The sequence below is a fragment of the Bufo bufo genome, chromosome 3 (genome assembly GCF_905171765.1).
Source record: "Bufo bufo chromosome 3, aBufBuf1.1, whole genome shotgun sequence".
In the NCBI taxonomy this organism is placed as follows: Eukaryota; Metazoa; Chordata; class Amphibia; order Anura; family Bufonidae; genus Bufo; species Bufo bufo.
Genome location: NC_053391.1, coordinates 327,098,932 through 327,118,608, shown reverse-complemented (window position 1 = coordinate 327,118,608; position 19,677 = coordinate 327,098,932).

Below are 19,677 nucleotides of genomic sequence, written 5' to 3'. Positions count from 1 at the left end.
ACAACTTATCTGTTGGGGTGGATGCCGGTGCCAGATGTTGTTCAGCCTTAATGCGAGCCGAGATATCCTGGGTTAGAGCCGCTAAGAAGATGTTTGCTGGTAGGATGGATTCAGGCGGCGTCTCAGTGGGTTGAAAAGCATGGAAGCTCCGAGACAATGCGTCTGCCTTCACATTTTTACTTCCCAGCCTGAACATAATGGAGAAATCAAAAGGGGTAAAAAACAGAGCCCATCGGGCTTGTCGGGGATTCAACCTCTTAGCAGACTCGAGAAACATTAGGTTTTTATGATCAGTGACAACAGTTACTCGATGCCTTGCCCCCTCCAAAAAATGCCTCCACTCCTCAAATGCCCATTTAATAGCCAGCAGCTCCCTATTCCCTATGTCGTAGTTTCTCTCCGTGGGAAAGAATTTCCTAGAGAAGAAGGCACACGGTCTCAGGTTAGTGAGGCTAGCAGGACCTTGTGAAAGGACTGCTCCTGCGCCGTCTTCGGACGCATCCACCTCCACAATAAAGGGTCTCTCCTGATCAGACTGGATCAGAATGGGAGCGCTACTAAATGCCTTCTTTAATGTTTCAAGTGAAGAAATGGCCTTGGTAGACCAATTCTCCAAATCCGCCCCTCTCTTAGTAAGGTCGGTCAATGGCTTAGCAATTACAGAAAAATTCATGATAAATTTACGGTAGTAATTAGCGAAACCCAAAAACCGTTGTAAAGCCTTTAAGGATGAAGGCCTTACCCATTCCTTAATTGCTAAAACCTTACCAGGATCCATCTTAAAGGCGTGAGGAGTCAAAACATGCCCTAGAAACAGTATCTCCTGTACACCAAAGACACATTTCTCTTGCTTAGCGGATAGCTGGTTCTCCCTCAACACCTCTAATACTTGTTTGACATGAGATACATGAGATTCGAGATCAGGAGAGAATATCAAAATGTCGTCGAGATAGACAATAATAAATTTACCTAAGAACTCTCTAAGAATATCGTTCATTAAGTTTTGGAACACAGCTGAGGTATTGCTGAGTCCAAAAGGCATCACCTGATATTCAAAGTGTCCTATCGGAGTATTGAACGCTGTCTTCCATTCGTCTCCCTCCTTGATTCGGATTAGATTGTATGCCCCTTTCAGGTCAATCTTGGAAAACCAGTTTGCCCCAAAAACCTGGTTAAATAAATCCGGAATCAATGGGAGAGAGTATCTATTTTGGACAGTGATTTTATTTAATCTCCGGTAATCAATACAAGGCCTAAGACCACCATCCTTCTTTTTAACAAAGAAAAACCCTGCTCCCATAGGAGAGACTGAAGGTCTAATATGCCCTTTAGCAAGGCTCTCCTTAATATAATCTTCCATAGCTTTGCGTTCGGGCCCTGAAAGATTATAAATTTGCCCTTTAGGAAATTCGGCACCCTCTATTAGCTCTATGGCGCAATTATAAGGTCTATGGGGGGGTAGAACCTCTGGAGTAGGGGACGAGAACACATCAGAATATTCTTTAATAACAGAGGGTAATGTATTAGACCTTACTGAAACCCCAGCCTGGACTACGGACAAGCATGAGTCACACTTAGGTCTCCATTTTACCAACTCTCCTTTGAACTAATCAATTGTGGGGTTATGTAAACGGAGCCAAGGCAACCCTAGTACCACCTCAACCGGTAGGTGCTCCAGGACTAGAAGAGAACATCTCTCAGAGTGGCACACACCCACGGTCAGAGAAATTTCAGAGGTACATGACCTCACCGTACCACCAATCAGGGGAGTAGCATCTATAGCCATGACATGGATAGGTGTAGGTAAAGCAAACATTGGAATACCCAATTTACTAGCAAACTCAAAATCAATAAAGCTGGCCGCTGAACCGGAATCAATAGAGGCCTTACCCGGCCACTTATTAACCCCCTGAGAAATTGTTATGGATACCAAAAGCTTACATTTCGAAAAATCAGGGTGTACCTGGTCTTTAGGTTGTCTTGCCTTAGGAGACTTGTTAGAGAGGACCCTCTTAGGACACTGGTTGATCCAATGGCCAGGATCTCCACAGTAGAAGCACTCTCCGGGTCTGCGACGAAGATTACCCCGGGTCATGCCAACCTGCATGGGTTCCTCGGTGGAGACCTCAGTGTTGTCCCTGGAAAAGGCCTCTGGCTGGACCACCATCTGAGAACAGAACTGTCGTTCTTGTCGTCTCTCTCTAACTCGTCTGTCAAGTCGGACAACTAGGGTCATCATCTCCTCTAAGGTCTCAGGAATTTGATAATTGACTAATAGATCTTTTAAATTATCAGATAGACCAGACCTAAACTGACTCTTCAGGGCTGGTTCATTCCATCCTGAGGGGACACACCACTGTCTGAATTGGGTGCAATACTCCTCCGCATGGAGATGGCCCTGAACCAGTGCCCTAAGAGCCGTCTTGGCTACCAGGGCCCTGTCTGGTTCGTCATAGAGGGTACCCAGGGCCTGAAAAAAAACCTCCACAGAAGTTAGACAACTGGCCCCAGGAGGTAACGAAAATGCCCAGTCCAGGGGATCACCCTGTAGTAGAGAAATGATAATCCCCACGCGTTGGCTCTCGGGACAGGAGGACACGGGGCGCAAACGGAAGTAGAGTTTGCAACTCTCCTTAAAGGAGAGAAACCTCTTTCGGTCTCCAGAAAAGCGTTCTGGGAGCTTGATCTGGGGCTCAAAATGTGGACTGGAGGGCTGAAGAGTGGAAGAACCTTGCCCTAACTCAACAGAATGGAGTTTCTCTCTTAGCTCCTGCACCATCTGTGTCAGGTTAGAGACATGGTCAGTCAGGGTCACAAGAGGATTCATGATACAGTGGTTATTGGGCCTGTTAATCTGTAACGGTCACGTCCACACACACACAGGGGGAAGGATAGTGACCACTGCGCTCCACCCTCACCCCTGGCCCTGCCTACTTGCCTCATGAGTCCTGATGACAGGGGACAACTGGACGACAGTCCCTAACTTAGGATACGTGCAGGGAAGACAGACAAGACAAAATACAGAACATGAACCGACCGGGTCAGAACCAAGAGAGCTACGCAGTACAAAGGGTTAAGCAAAGACTGGTCAGGAGAAGCCGGGGTCAAATACCTGGAGAGTAGAAAAGTACAAGAGGAGTCCTAAGAGAGTAGTCAGGTGGGAGCCGAGGTCACAATACCAGGACGGATACGCAGTACAGGAGGAGCAGGCAAAGGATCGTCAGGGAACGGAATCAGGTGAGTATTCAGTAGTCCAACAAATAGCCAGGAACCTAGAAATTAACAGGCAACCTGTGGCTAGCAGGCTGCCTGTATTTATAGTGGGGAGTGAGGGTCATGTGACGTGGCCAGCATCACATGACCGACAGACCAACCAGTTGAGCACCGAGTGATCAGCTCAGCGCTCAAGGCAGACTTAGGAGCAGGGAGCCACCCAGCAGTAAAGCCGCCCTGGGAATGAGGTCAAACATAGATCCTCATTCCCAAAGCTAAGCAACAGGTCTGCGGGTAATGGGGGACCGAGTGCACCTTCGGAACCCCGTTACAGAAGGAAGTTACAGTGGGATGCGAAAGTTTGGGCAGCCTTGTTAATCGTCATGATTTTCCTGTATAAATCGTTGGTTGTTACGATAAAAAATGTCAGTTAAATATATTATATAGGAGACACACACAGTGATATTTGAGAAGTGAAATTAAGTTTATTGGATTTACAGAAAGTGTGCTATAATTGTTTAAGCAAAAATAGGCAGGTGCATAAATTTGGGCACTGTTGTCATTTTATTGATTCAAAAACCTCTAGAACTAATTATTGGAACTCAAATTGGCTTGGTAAGCTCAGTGACCCCTGACCTACATACACAGGTGAATCCAATTATGAGAAAGAGTATTTAAGGGGGTCAATTGTAAGTTTCCCTCCTCTTTTAATTTTCTCTGAAGAGTAGCAACATGGGGGTCTCAAAACAACTCTCAAATGACCTAAAGACAAAGATTGTTCACCATCATGGTTGGGCAGTGATGCCCAACCTGCGGCCCGCGAAGCCGTGTCATGCGGCCCGCGCAGTAAGGCTTGGTTCACACCTGAGCGTTTTACAGCGCATTCATACGCGCTGTAAAACGCTCAACAAGCAAAAACCAATGCTTTCCTATCGGCATGGTTCTCACCTGAGTGTTTTACAGCGCGTACGATTGCACTGTAAAACGCCCGACGCCCCAAGAAGTACAGGAGCTTCTTTGGGGCGTCTTGTCGCGCGTTCCCGTACATAGACTTCCGGGAACGCGCGACAATTGGCGTTCGCTTGTTTCGGAGCCGCGATTGTAAACGCGCATACAATCGCGCATACAGAGCGCTCCATCCCGTACGCTCAGGTGTGAACGCAGCGTAACAGGACTTTATCAGCGCAGGGCGCGCTGCAAACGGCACAGGCAGCAAAGCGATGCTGCCTGTGCCTGCAATCTCCCCGCCCAGCGCCGCCTCCTAGCTAATTTTTTCACTGCACTTGCCTCTGTGAAATTGAAGAGAACGCCGTAATCTCGCACAGGCGCACTGGCAGAGGCATCGAAGTGCGCATGCACCATCTTCCTGGCCTCTGCCAGTGCGCCTGTGCGAGATTACGGCGCTTCTCTTCAATTTCACTCTGGAAGGGGTGGGAGGTCCGATAGGTATGTGGGGGTGGGAGATCGGGGAGGGCCCATAAATTTTTTTGCTATGGGGCCCAGTCATTTATAGCTACGCCCCTGATTGGTAAGATTGGGCGGGCACTGGAGCGATAGAGCGCCCTGCTGTAGGAGAAGCCGGCGGGAGATGAAAGGAGGGGCCAGGGCCAGCTCCTGGTGGTGTCGGGCACACAGCGCAAGCATGGCGGTGGAGGGTCTGACTGAAGCCTAAAGACCAGACATCAAGGTAGACCTGCAGAAGAAGGTGACAGCGCAGTATGTGATGTATATATGTGTGTAATGTATGTAGTGCAGTGTGTGATAATCACATACTGCACTACATACATTACACACATGTATACATCACATGCCCCCTCACAGTAATAATGCCAAGATATGTGCCCTCTTCACAGTAGTAATGCTCACACATGCCCCCTCACAGTAGTTATGCCCAGATATGTGCCCCCTCACAGTATTTATGCCCAGTTATGTGCCCCCTCACAGTAATAATGCCAAGATATGTGCCCTCTTCACAGACGTAATGTTCACACATGCCCCCTCACAGTAGTTATGCCCAGATATGTGCCCCCTCACAGTAGTTATGCCCAGATATGTGCCCCCTCACAGTAGTTATGCCCAGATATATGCCCCCTCACAGTAGTTATGCCCAGATATGTGCCCTCTTCACAGTAGTTATACCCTGATATGTGCCCCCTCACAGTAGTTATGCCCAGATATGTGACCCCTCACAGTAGTTATGCCCAGATATGTGACCCCTCACAGTAGTTATACCCAGATATGTGCCCCCTCACAGTAGTTATGCCCAGATATGTGCCCCTCACAGTAGTTATGCCAAGATATGTGCCCTCTTCACAGTAGTTATACCCTGATATGTGCCCCCTCACAGTAGTTATGCCCAGATATGTGCCCCCTCACAGTATTTATGCCCAGATATGTGCCCCCTCACAGTAATAATGCCAAGATATGTGCCCTCTTCACAGACGTAATGTTCACACATGCCCCCTCACAGTAGTTATGCCCAGATATGTGCCCCCTCACAGTAGTTATGCCCAGATATATGCCCCCTCACAGTAGTTATGCCCAGATATGTGCCCTCTTCACAGTAGTTATACCCTGATATGTGCCCCCTCACAGTAGTTATGCCCAGATATGTGACCCCTCACAGTAGTTATGCCCAGATATGTGACCCCTCACAGTAGTTATACCCAGATATGTGCCCCCTCACAGTAGTTATGCCCAGATATGTGCCCCTCACAGTAGTTATGCCCAGATATGTGCCCTCTTCACAGTAGTTATACCCTGATATGTGCCCTCCTCACAGTAGTTATACCCTGATATGTGCCCCCTCACAGTAGTTATGCCCAGATATGTGCCCCCTCACAGTAGTTATGCCAGATAGGTGCCCTCTTCACAGTAGTAATGCTCACACGTGCCCCCTCACAGCGTTTGCATTTCTTTCTGGCAAAGCTACCTGGTTCCGGCCAGCAAAATTTATACCAAGTCTAGTGCGGCCCTCAGACGAAAAATGGTTGGGCACCACTGATGTAAACCCTTAAAAGTGACTTCATGACTGAATTGGTTGTTTAAAAAAATTGGTTTTGCATCTAAATTTGAAAGCCACCTGACATCCTAAAAAAATAAAATGACATTTACAAAATGATGCCAACATAAAGTAGACATATGGGGAATGATGATTATTAACTATTTTATCATGTATTACTATCTGTCTTGTAAAAAATGTCAGATTTCAAAAATATAGAATTTTTCAGAATCTTCAGTAAATTTTGATGTTTTTCCCCAAAAAAGGAAAAAAATATTGACTCAAATTTATCACTTACATAAAGTACAATGTGTCACAAGAAAACACTTTCAGAATTAGTTAGATAAGTAAAAGCATTCCAAGGTTATTACCACATAAAGTGACATAGGTCAGATTTGCAAAAATAGGCCTGGGCAGGAAGGTGAAAAAAGGCCAAGGGGAGAAGGGGATAAGTGGTTAAAATAATCTGGCCTTCATTCTGGCAGAGTATTCTGATATCACCATATTTTGCATAGAATGTTCTAGAACTGGGCCTACAGCTGTGATGTCACTGGATGACATCACAATGATGAAGTTGTGAAGGTATGACTCTATGTTGGATGCACACAACTTCAGAAAGAAGATTGGACGCCATCATGAGGATTCATTGGCGTCGGCACTATGTTGATCGGCAGCTGCTGGTCAACTCTCTCTCATCCTGCATGTCAATTGCCTCATTCCTTCTGACCCGATTCAGGAAATTGAAAATGGAGAACTCTGATGAGGATAAGTAACCAGTGACTTTTCTAAGTTTGATCATCTTAATGTACTAAGTGTAATAATGTCTTCTCATATGATAAAATATGTATGTGTAGTAAGTACTTAGACAAACACCAAAGGTTCGGATATCACACCCCACAAACATTGGCCTTTTAGACTATGGGCCCCATAATTTTGCTGTGTCTATAGTTATACCTATTAATGAGGATTTTGGCCTAATTTATTATTTTAACTCGGTCCTAGAGACCTCATTATCAGGCAGTTGTGTCCTGGGAATGAACATGTGTCAGACTATCAGATGATAGGGACCGCATCCATGAGAAAACCTTGTATCTTCATTGGGTATATTGATGATTTATGATTTTTCTGCTTCTTGATATTTATGGTGTTTTTTTGTATAACTTGGACACAGCAGTATCCACTGGTCACCACTGGAAATAAAATTGGAAAAGATGAGATCTGCACACCCTTAGATGATGGGTGCTCATTGAGGACAATAGTCTATCCAAATATGTAGGTAGAGCTATAGCACACCAGGGTTCTTTTAGAATAATGCTTTAATAATTGTTCACATCATTTTGTACATTCTTTTATCATATCCAGAATTAACAGTCATCTTTAAAGGGCTTCTGTCACCCCACTAAAGTGATTTTTTTTTTTGGGGCTAGTTAAATTAGTTATATAGCGATATATGAAAATATAATTGTGTTACTTACATTGATCCAGCAGTTTATTCAAAAAACGAAGTTTTATCATATGCAAATTCGGTCTCTACCAGCAAGTAGGGCGGCTACTTGCTGGTAGCTGCTGCAGAAATCCGCCCCCTCCTCTTGTTGATTGACAGGGCCAGCCGGGATCTCCTCCTCCGGCCGGCCCTGTCGGCATTTCAAAAATCGCGCGCCTGTGTTGATTCGGCTCAGGCGCTCTGAGATGAGGAGGCTCATCTCCTCAGAACTCCCTCAGTGCGCCTGCGCCGATGACATCACCGAAATAGAAGACGTCATCGGCGCAGGCGCACTGAGGGAGTTCTGAGGAGACGAGCCTCCTCATCTCAGAGCGCCTGAGCCGAATCAACACAGGCGCGCGATTTTTGAAATGCCGACAGGGCCAGCCGGAGGAGGAGATCCCGGCTGGCCCTGTCAATCAACAAGAGGAGGGGGCGGATTTCTGCAGCAGCTACCAGCAAGTAGCCGCCCTACTTGCTGGTAGAGACCGAATTTGCATATGATAAAACTTCGTTTTTTGAATAAACTGCTGGATCAATGTAAGTAACACAATTATATTTTCATATATCGCTATATAACTAATTTAACTAGCCTCAAAAAAAAAAATCACTTTAGTGGGGTGACAGAAGCCCTTTAAAGGCCATAGAAAAGTCCCAATGTTTTGGTCGATTGGCGACCTTCATCAAAGGATCTGTGGCCAAAAACTGTATGCGCATTCAGACGAGATATACAGTTTTTGTCCACAGATCCCTTAATAAAGGTCGCCAATTGACCGTATCGCTGGGACTTTTCTATGGCCTTTAAACATGAGTGTAAATTTTGGATATGAAATAAACATTAATAAGGAAGGTGCACTACTGTGGATGCAAACAAACAAGTCTGACTAAACCCTCAAACTGGTGTTAAAATTGAGAATTTAGCCAATATATCCTTATATGAAGGATATATATCAGCCTGAGCACCGTGCCAAGGTATCTCAAGTAGCTCAGGACCTAACGCTAACCTACCTGTGCCGTGTGGGCGAATTACAGGAGCGTAAACTCCCAGTTACCTCCAGCATGCAAAAAATATATATAAAAAATACCTATAAAGCAATACCACACCGCTTGCAAATCAAATACAAAACTTTATTACAGAATTAAATACATAATTAAAAGACATCAGTACAGGGAAGGGTGACATCAACTGGAGGAGGACACGGCAGATACAAATTTCAAACATTTCCATATTGATATACAAAACCAAATCAAATAAAGTGCAAGTGCATTAGTCAAATATCACTGAAAAACCAATAATGTCCAAACTCTTGCAAGAACAAATAGGGATATCACTGAAGGCAAGAATCTAAAACGTAACTTTTATTACATACAATAAAATCATATAACTTGGATCCATAAAGATCCTATACACCACAATAAGCTATCACCAAAAACCACATGGGCTCAAGCAGTGGGATGAGTACTAAGGGAGACTGAATGAAAAAATATATAAGACTGTCCCTGATCTAACCTTCCAAACTGCTTAGCCCGGGGACGCACCTTAGTGGTAGATGCTCCCCGTCAGGGGCGGATTAAGTGCATGAAAGGCCCGGGGCTGTCTACCCAACTTGGGCCCCTCCCTCCATTTTAGTTTAGTTTTTTTTGTATGAAGAGGCTGCGGTGCTTCATGAGCGCCACAGTCTCTTCCTAGGCCATATGACATCTTCAGACTAAAAAAATACCCCAAACTGAAAAATGTGGTCGCCAAATTTAAAATACATATAATTATAATAAAAAAGACATGGAGGACAATACAGCACCACATACCTCTTACATCCAGTGACATCTCCTGTCATGTAGACCTTCTCTTTCCTCTTCTTCTCCATTTGACCCAGACCACCATGGCAAATTCTTTCAGCCACATCTCATCTCTACAGTTTGTAACACAGACACGTTAGATTTCTCAATTTTTCTATCACCCTCCGCATCCTGGTGTCCCCACAGTGTCATCCTGCTGCCACCCCCAATACTGTACCCGTTGTGCTCCCCAATGCCCCAGGTACTATACTGCTGAAAAAATAGTGACCCTAATAGACATAATTGGAGTCATTTATCAAACTAGTGTAAAGTAGAACTGGATTTCCAAAAGAGCTATCAAAAATGAATGGTGGAACCTGATTGGCTGCTATGGGCAACTAAGCCAGTTCTACTTTACACCAGTTTGATAAATTACCCCAAATGTTTCTATAGTGTCCACAGCAGCTATAATGTCCCCTAGAGTTCCCCCAGTAATAATAACACCCTCTATTGTGCTCCGGGCAATAATCCCTGTATAGTGTCCCCAAAAATAATAGAATTGCCCTTACAATGCCTCCCCAATAGCAACACCCCCATATAGTAATTTCCACCACACTGCCCCCACATAGTAATCCCCCCATAGTAATTTGCCCCCACACATTAATTTCCCCCAAACTGCCCCCATATAGTAGTTTGCCCCTACATAGTAATTTCCCCTACATAGTAATTTCCCCCACACTGCCCCCACATAGTAATTTCCTCCACACTGCCCAATATAGTAATTTCCGCCCACATAGCAATTCCCCCACACTGTCCCCACATAGCAATTCCCCCCACACTGTCCCCACATAGCAATTCCCCCCACACTGTCCCCACATAGCAATTCCCCCACACTGTCCCCACATAGCAATTTCCCCACACTGTCCCCACATAGCAATTTCCCCACACTGTCCCCACATAGCAATTTCCCCACACTGTCCCCACATAGCAATTTCCCCACACTGTCCCCACATAGCAATTTCCCCACACTGTCCCACATAGCAATTTCCCCACACTGTCCCCACATGGCAATTTCCCCACACTGTCCCCACATGGCAATTTCCCCACACTGTCCCCACATAGCAATTTCCCCACACTGTCCCCACATAGCAATTTCCCCACATAGCAATTTCCCCACACTGTCCCCACACAGCAATTTCCCCACATAGCAATTTCCCCACACTGTCCCCACATAGCAATTTCCCCACACTGTCCCCACATAGCAATTTCCCCACATAGCAATTTCCCCACACTGTCCCCACACAGCAATTTCCCTACACAGCAATTTCCCCCACACTGCCCCCACACAGCAATTTCCCCCACACTGCCCCCACACAATAGTTTCCCCCACACTGCCCTCACATAGTAATTTGCCCCCACACTGCCCCCACATAGTAATTTTCCCCCACACTGCCCCATATAGTAATTTGCCCCCACATAGTAGTCCCTCCCATAATAGCTATAATGTCCCCTAGAGTTCCCCCAGTAATAATAACACCCTCTATTGTGCTCCAGGCAATAATCCCTGTATAGTGTCCACAAAAATAATAGAATTGCCCCTACAGCGCCTCCCCAATAGCAACACCCCCATATAGTAATTTCCACCACACTGCCCCCACATAGTAATCCCCCATAGAAATTTCCCCCCACACATTAATTTCCCCCAAACTGCCCCCATATAGTAGTTTGCCCCTACATAGTAATTTCCCCTACATAGTAATTTCCCCCACATAGTAATTTCCTCCACACTGCCCAATATAGTAATTTCCCCCCACATAGCAATTCCCCCACACTGTCCCCACATAGCAATTCCCCCACACTGTCCCCACATAGCAATTTTCCCACACTGTCCCCACATAGCAATTTTCCCACACTGTCCCCACATAGCAATTTCCCCACATAGCAATTTCCCCACACTGTCCCCACATAGCAATTTTCCCACATAGCAATTTCCCCACACTGTCCCCACATAGCAATTTCCCCACACTGTCCCCACATAGCAATTTCCCCACATAGCAATTTCCCCACACTGTCCCCACACAGCAATTTCCCCACACAGCAATTTCCCCCACACTGACCCCACACAGCAATTTCCCCACACTGCCCCCACACAATAGTTTCCCCCACACTGCCCCCACATAGTAATTTGCCCCCACACTGCCCCCACATAGTAATTTGCCCCCACACTGCCCCCACATAGTAATTTTCCCCCACACTGCCCCATATAGTAATTTGCCCCCACATAGTAGTCCCTCCCATAATAGCTATAATGTCCCCTAGAGTTCCCCCAGTAATAATAACACCCTCTATTGTGCTCCAGGCAATAATCCCTGTATAGTGTCCACAAAAATAATAGAATTGCCCCTACAGCGCCTCCCCAATAGCAACACCCCCATATAGTAATTTCCACCACACTGCCCCCACATAGTAATCCCCCATAGTAATTTGCCCCCACACATTAATTTCCCCCAAACTGCCCCCATATAGTAGTTTGCCCCTACATAGTAATTTCCCCTACATAGTAATTTCCCCCACATAGTAATTTCCTCCACACTGCCCAATATAGTAATTTCCCCCCACATAGCAATTCCCCCACACTGTCCCCACATAGCAATTCCCCCCACACTGTCCCCACATAGCAATTCCCCCCACACTGTCCCCACATAGCAATTCCCCCACACTGTCCCCACATAGCAATTTCCCCACACTGTTCCCACATAGCAATTTCCCCACACTGTCCCCACATAGCAATTTCCCCACACTGTCCCCACATAGCAATTTCCCCACACTGTCCCCACATAGCAATTTCCCCACACTGTCCCCACATAGCAATTTCCCCACACTGTCCCCACATAGCAATTTCCCCACACTGTCCCCACATAGCAATTTCCCCACACTGTCCCCACATAGCAATTTCCCCACACTGTCCCCACATAGCAATTTCCCCACATAGCAATTTCCCCACACTGTCCCCACATAGAAATTTTCCCACATAGCAATTTCCCCACACTGTCCCCACAAACCATTTCCCCACATAGCAATTTCCCCACACAGCAATTTCCCCACACAGCAATTTCCCCACACAGCAATTTCCCCCACACTGCCCCCACACAGCAATTTCCCCCACACTGCCCCCACACAATAGTTTCCCCCACACTGCCCCCACATAGTAATTTGCCCCCACACTGCCCCCACATAGTAATTTCCCCCCACACTGCCCCATATAGTAATTTGCCCCCACATAGTAGTCCCTCCCATAATAGCTATAATGTCCCCTAGAGTTCCCCCAGTAATAATAACACCCTCTATTGTGCTCCAGGCAATAATCCCTGTATAGTGTCCACAAAAATAATAGAATTGCCCCTACAGCGCCTCCCCAATAGCAACACCCCTATATAGTAATTTCCACCACACTGCCCCCACATAGTAATCCCCCATAGTAATTTGCCCCCACACATTAATTTCCCCCAAACTGCCCCATATAGTAGTTTGCCCCCACACAGTAATTTCCCCTACATAGTAATTTCCCCCACACTGCCCCCACATAGTAATTTCCTCCACACTGCCCAATATAGTCATTTCCCCCCACATAGCAATTTCCCCACACTGTCCCCACATAGCAATTTCCCCACACTGTCCCCACATAGCAATTCCCCCACACTGTCCCCACATAGCAATTCCCCCACACTGTCCCCACATAGCAATTTCCCCACACTGTCCCCACATAGCAATTTCCCCACACTGTCCCCACATAGCAATTTCCCCACACTGTCCCCACATAGCAATTTTCCCACACTGTCCCCACATAGCAATTTCCACACACTGTCCCCACATAGCAATTTCCCCACACTTTCCCCACATAGCAATTTCCCCCACACTGCCCCCACACAATAGTTTCCCCCACACTGCCCCCACACAATAGTTTCCCCCACATAGTAATTTGCCCCCACACTGCCCCATATAGTAATTTGCCCCCACATAGTAGTCCCTCCCATAATTTGCCCCCACACTGCCCCACATAGTAATTTGCCCCCACACTGCCCGATATAGTCATTTGCCCCCACGTAGTAGTCCCTCCCATAATAATTTGCCCCCACACTGCCCCACATAGTAATTTGCCCCCACACTGCCCCATATAGTCATTTTCCCCCACATAATAGGATAAAGTAGAGTACCTACATATTATAAGGTATAAGACATACTAATAATGCAGATACTAGGATGTATAGTGATAAATAAAGTTCAATGCACATATAGAGGGGGGAGGGGGGGAAATAAAACAACCACTGGGAGCATTCATATACAAATTGGTCATAAAATGTGATCTGATCTTTATCTAAATCACAACAATAGACAATCATAGTCTAATAATAGACTAATGACATCTCCAAGAGCTAATTGGAGTGAGGTGTCAGCCAGCTGGAGTCCAATCAATGAGATAAGATTCGAGGTGTTGATTACAGCTGCCCTGCCCTATAAAAAACACACACTAGTTCTGGGTTTGCTTTTCACAAGAAGCATTGCCTGATATGAATGATGCCTCGCACAAAAGAGCTCTCAGAAGACCTACAATTAAGAATTGTTGACTTGCATAAAGCTGGAAAGGGTTATAAAAGTATCTCCAAAAGACTTGCTGTTCATCAGTCCACGGTAAGACAAATTGTCTATAAATGGAGAAAGTTCAGCAGTGCTGCTACTCTCCCTAGGAGTGGCCTTCTTGTAAAGATGACTGCAAGAGCACAGCGCAGACTGCTCAATGAGGTGAAGAAGAATCCTAGAGTGTCAGCTAAAGACTTACAAAAGTCTCTGGCATATGCTAACATCCCTGTTAGCGAATCTACGATACATAAAACACTAAACAAGAATGGATTTCATTGGAGGATACCACAAACATTGCTGCACATTTACAGTTTGCACAAGAGCACCTGGATGTTCCACAGCAGTACTGGCAAAATATTCTGTGGACAGATGAAACCAAAGTTGAGTTGTTTGGAAGAAACACACAAGACTATGTGTGGAGAAAAAGAGGCACAGCACACCAACATCAAAACCTCATCCCAACTGTGAAGTATGGTGGTGGGGGCATTATGGTTTGGGGCTGCTTTGCTGCGTCAGGGCCTGGACGGATTGCTATCATCGAAGGAAAAATGAATTCCCAAGTTTATCAAGACATTTTGCAGGAGAACTTAAGGCCATCTGTCCACCAGCTGAAGCTCAACAGAAGATAAGTGTTGCAACAGGACAACGACCCAAAGCATAGAAGTAAATCAACAACAGAATGGCTTAACCCCTTCAACCCCGGGCCTGTTTTCACCTTCCTGCCCAGGCCATTTTTTGCAAATCTGACATGTGTCACTTTATGTGGTGATAACTTTAAAACGCTTTGACTTATCCAGGCCATTCTGAGATTGTTTTTTCGTCACATATTGTACTTCATGACACTGGTAAAATGGAGTCAAAATTTAATTTTTTTTTATAAATAAATACCAAATTTGCCAAAAATGTGGAAAAATTAGCAAATTTCCAAGTTTCAATTTCTCTACTTCTATAATACATAGTAATACCTACAAAAATAGTTATTACTTTACATTTCCCATATGTCTACTTCATATTTGGATCTTTTTGGGAATTACATTTTATTTTTTGGGGATGTTACAAGGCTTAGAAGTTTAGAAGCAAATCTTGAAATTTTTCAGAAGTTTTCAAAAACCCACTTTTCAAGGACCAGTTCAGATCTGAATTCACTTTGTGAGGCTTACATAATAGAAACCACCCAAAAATGACCCCATTCTAGAAACTGCACTTCTCAAGGTATTCAAAACTGATTTTACAAACTTTGTTAACCCTTTAGGTGTTCCACAAGAATTAATGGAAAATAGAGATACAATTTCAAAATTTCACTTTTTGGGCAGATTTTCCATTTTAATAATTTTTTTCCAGTTACAAAGCAAGGGTTAACAGCCAAACAAAACTCTATATTTATGGCTATGATTCTGTAGTTTACAGAAACACCCCATATGTGGTCGTAAACCGCTGTACGGGCACACGGCAGGGCGCAGAAGGAAAGGAATGCCATAAGTTTTTTGGAAGGCAGATTTTGCTGGACTGGTTTTTTGGCACCATGTCCCATTTGAAACCCCCCTGATGCACCCCTAGAGTAGAAACTCCAAAAAATGTACCCCATTCTAGAAACTTCACCCCTCAAGGTATTCAAAACTGATTTTACAAACTTTGTTAACTCTTTAGGTGTTCCACAAGAATTAATGGAAAATAGAGATACAATTTCAAAATTTCACTTTTTTGACAGATTTTCCATTTTAATAATTTTTTTCCAGTTACAAAGCAAGGGTTAACAGCCAAACAAAATTCAATATTTATTTTTTATTTTAACATCTTTATTGGTATACAAAGCCGATACACAAAGAAAGTTCAAGCTTAATTAAATAAATACCATTTTCCACCTAGCCCCATTTCCCCCCACCCCCGCCCTGTGATGCGTCCGCCCCCTCCCCCAACCCCCCTCCGAGAAAGAAAAGAGAGAAGGGAAGAAAGAGGAGATGGAGAGAAAAAAATAAAACATTTTATAAAAATTTACTTCCAAGTACAATCAAATCAGAACTTCCAGTCGTCCCATATCTTAATCCACTTCTCTAATACATCTCTCTGCTTATATAGAATCCGTTCATAGTTTTTAACCTTATTAACCAGATTTATCCAATTGTTTACCTCTGGAGTATGGCATGCAAACCAGCTCCGACTAATCAGAAGTCTGGCCAATAATAGTATTCTGCCCAATAGAATCTTTTGGTATTTATGGCTGCTCAATGACGAGAGATCGTTCAGTAAAAACAATTGTGGCTCAAGAGGAATCCGTATTTTTAATTTGTTAGTAAGAAGATTGTTAATACCATTCCAGTATTCTCCAAGTTCTGGGCATGCGCAGATCATGTGCAAATAATCTGCACCTGTAATATCACATCGAGGGCACTTAGAGGTATCTCTTAATCCACACTTGTTTAACCAGATGGGGGTGACATATAGTCTATGATAAATATTGAACTGTATTAGAACATGATTAAAGTTGTGAGATAGTACATCTGGGTTAGTAAAAATACTTCCCCACCCTACCAGTTGTATATTTGGGCAATCCATCTCCCAGGCCCTGTCACAACCAGACAGCTGAGAAGCTCTGACAGGAGCCGTCCAGATCCTCCTCCTTGAGTTTCTTTGTTTTGGTTTCTGTTCCTCACCTCGTTAGTCTATCTCAGCTGTCATGCAGTCGGACTGATTACTTCCCTTTAAATTCCTACCCATAAGGCAGTAGTGTGCGGCTGATACAACTTCCTGGAGTGTGTGTGCATGCTGTCCCAGTTCCCAGTTCCCAGCTCCCAGCTCCCAGTTCCCAGTTCCCTGTCCACAGTCGTCTGCAAGATAAGTTCTGTTTGTGTGTTTATGATTTTCTGTTTTCTGGATCCAGGTGACCCTGACTCCCTCCGTGTCTGTGTGGGGAGCCGGTGGTCGTGTCCCCTCACTATTGTAGGGCCTTCAGGTCTAAGATAGCCGAGGTACGTGGGTATGCGCCCATCCACCTTTGGGGTGGTCGCATAGGCTGAGCAATAAGGGAGAGCGGCAGGTTGATTGCAGGGGTCTCCCTTTTGTTCCTTAGTTGTGGGTCCAGTGAGTCATTGTTTGTATTGTATTATCTTGTTTCCTGTACACCATCCGTGACATTATCAGCCGCCAAAACCGTCTCAAGCATGGATCCGGTTACACTTTTGGCTGAACGCTTTCAGGGTCTTGCTTTGGAGGTAGCTGATCTCCGTAAGACTTTTTCTCAGTTTCAAGTGACCGGTTCAGCTTGCGTTCATGGAGTTTGTGCTGAGCCTAAGATTCCGGGGGTAGTGAGAATTTTGTACGTTTTAGAGAGGCTTGCAAACTCCATTTTCGCCTTCTTCCCCATTCTTCTGGTGATGAAGAACGAAGAGTGGGTATCATTATATCACTGCTCAGGGGTAACGCTCAGTCCTGGGCCTTTTCGCTGCCGGAGGGGGCACGGCCCCTCCGTTCAGTGGATGAATTCTTTTTAGCCCTGGGTCAGATATATGATGATCCGGATCGTATTGCTCTGGCTGAGTCTAAACTACGTCTGTTATGCCAGGGTAAACAATCCGCAGAGATTTACTGCTCAGAATTTCGGAGATGGGCAGCAGATACGGGTTGGAATGATGCTGCACTCCGAAGTCAATTTTGCTATGGTCTTTCAGAGGGATTGAGAGATGCATTTGCCTTTCATGAAAGACCTACCTCCTTGAATTCTGCTATGTCTCAGGCTGTTCGTATTGACAGGCGTCTTAGAGAGAGAGGAGAGATCTCTCCTTCCTGTCATACTCAGTCCCGGGACAGTGCAGCGGTCTCATTCTGTGCACAGGGGTCTCAGTCGCTGTCAGCCCCTTCTGAGCAGGAGCCCATGCAGCTGGGGTTGATTGCCTCTGACAATAGAAGATTCAGCCCGCAGGGGAGGGTTTGCTTTTGTTGTGGAGGTATAAATCATCTGGCAAATGTTTGTCCCTCTAGGAGATTCAGGCAGTTTTCTGGGAGTAATAAAGAGACAAAAAGGAAGAAATCTTTTAAGAATGTTCCGTCTGTTACTATTGGCAGGGTTGAGGCGGAAATTGAAGGTTTTCCTTTTGCTTGTAGTTCCTGTTTTGTCCTGCCTGCTAGGGTGGCGCTAGAGAGCAAGAGCATTTTTTGTGAGATTTTTGTGGATAGTGGAGCAGCTGTCAACCTCATTGATAATCAATTTGCAATAACTCATGGTTTCCAGGTATGCACTTTGGGAAGAGATATTCCTGTTTTTGCTATTGATTCAGCTCCACTTTCTCAGAAATCATTAAAGGGCATAGTTCACAATATCCGTTTAATTGTGAATGATGCTCATGTTGAGGATGTGTCATGTTTCGTCCTTAGCGGTTTGCCTACTCCTCTAGTGTTGGGGCTACCCTGGCTCACTAAACATAACCCCACCATTGATTGGCAAGCGAGGCAAATAAATGGTTGGAGTAACTTTTGCAGAGAGAATTGCCTCATAACATCTATTTCTGAGGTTTCTACTAAAACTGTACCACCTTTCCTCTCTGAATTTTTGGATGTCTTCTCTGAGAGTGGAGTTCAGGGTTTACCTCCGCACAGGGAGTATGATTGCCCTATTGATCTCATCCCAGGCGCCAAGATGCCTAAATCTCGTTTATACAATCTTTCCCAACCTGAGAGGGTCGCTATGCGTGCTTATATCTCTGAGAGTCTGAGAAAAGGACACATACGACCCTCGAAGTCACCTGTTGCCGCTGGTTTTTTCTTTGTTAAGAAAAAAGATGGTTCTTTAAGACCTTGTCTGGATTTCAGGGAGCTGAACAGTATCACTATTCGTGATCCTTATCCGCTTCCTCTGATCCCGGACTTGTTTAACCAGGTTGTTGGGGCGAAAGTCTTTTCCAAATTAGACCTAAGAGGGGCATACAACCTGGTTAGGGTCAGAGAAGGAGACGAATGGAAGACTGCTTTCAATACCCCTGAGGGCCATTTTGAGAATTTAGTTATACCTTTTGGTTTGATGAATGCCCCAGCCGTTTTTCAGCATTTCGTCAACAGCATTTTTTATCATTTAATGGGAAAATTTGTATTAGTGTATTTGGATGACATTTTGATTTTTTCTCCTGATTTCAAGACTCATAAGGAACACTTATGTCAGGTCTTACTCATCCTGCGGGAGAATAAATTATACGCGAAACTGGAAAAATGTGTGTTTGCGGTTCCAGAGATCCAATTTCTGGGGTTTCTTGTCTCCGCTTCTGGTTTTCGCATGGACCCCGAGAAGGTTCGCGCTGTGCTTGAGTGGGAGCTTCCTGAGAATCAGAAGGCGCTGATGCGTTTTTTGGGCTTTGCTAATTATTACAGGAAATTTATTTTGAATTATTCCTCTGTTGTTAAACCACTCACTGATATGACCAGAAAGGGGGTAGATTTTTCTTCCTGGTCGGTAGAGGCGCGTAAGGCCTTTTCTAATATCAAGGAGAGTTTTTCTTCCGCTCCCATCCTAGTACAACCTGATGTTTCGTTACCCTTCATAGTTGAGGTTGATGCTTCTGAGGTAGGGGTGGGTGCGGTC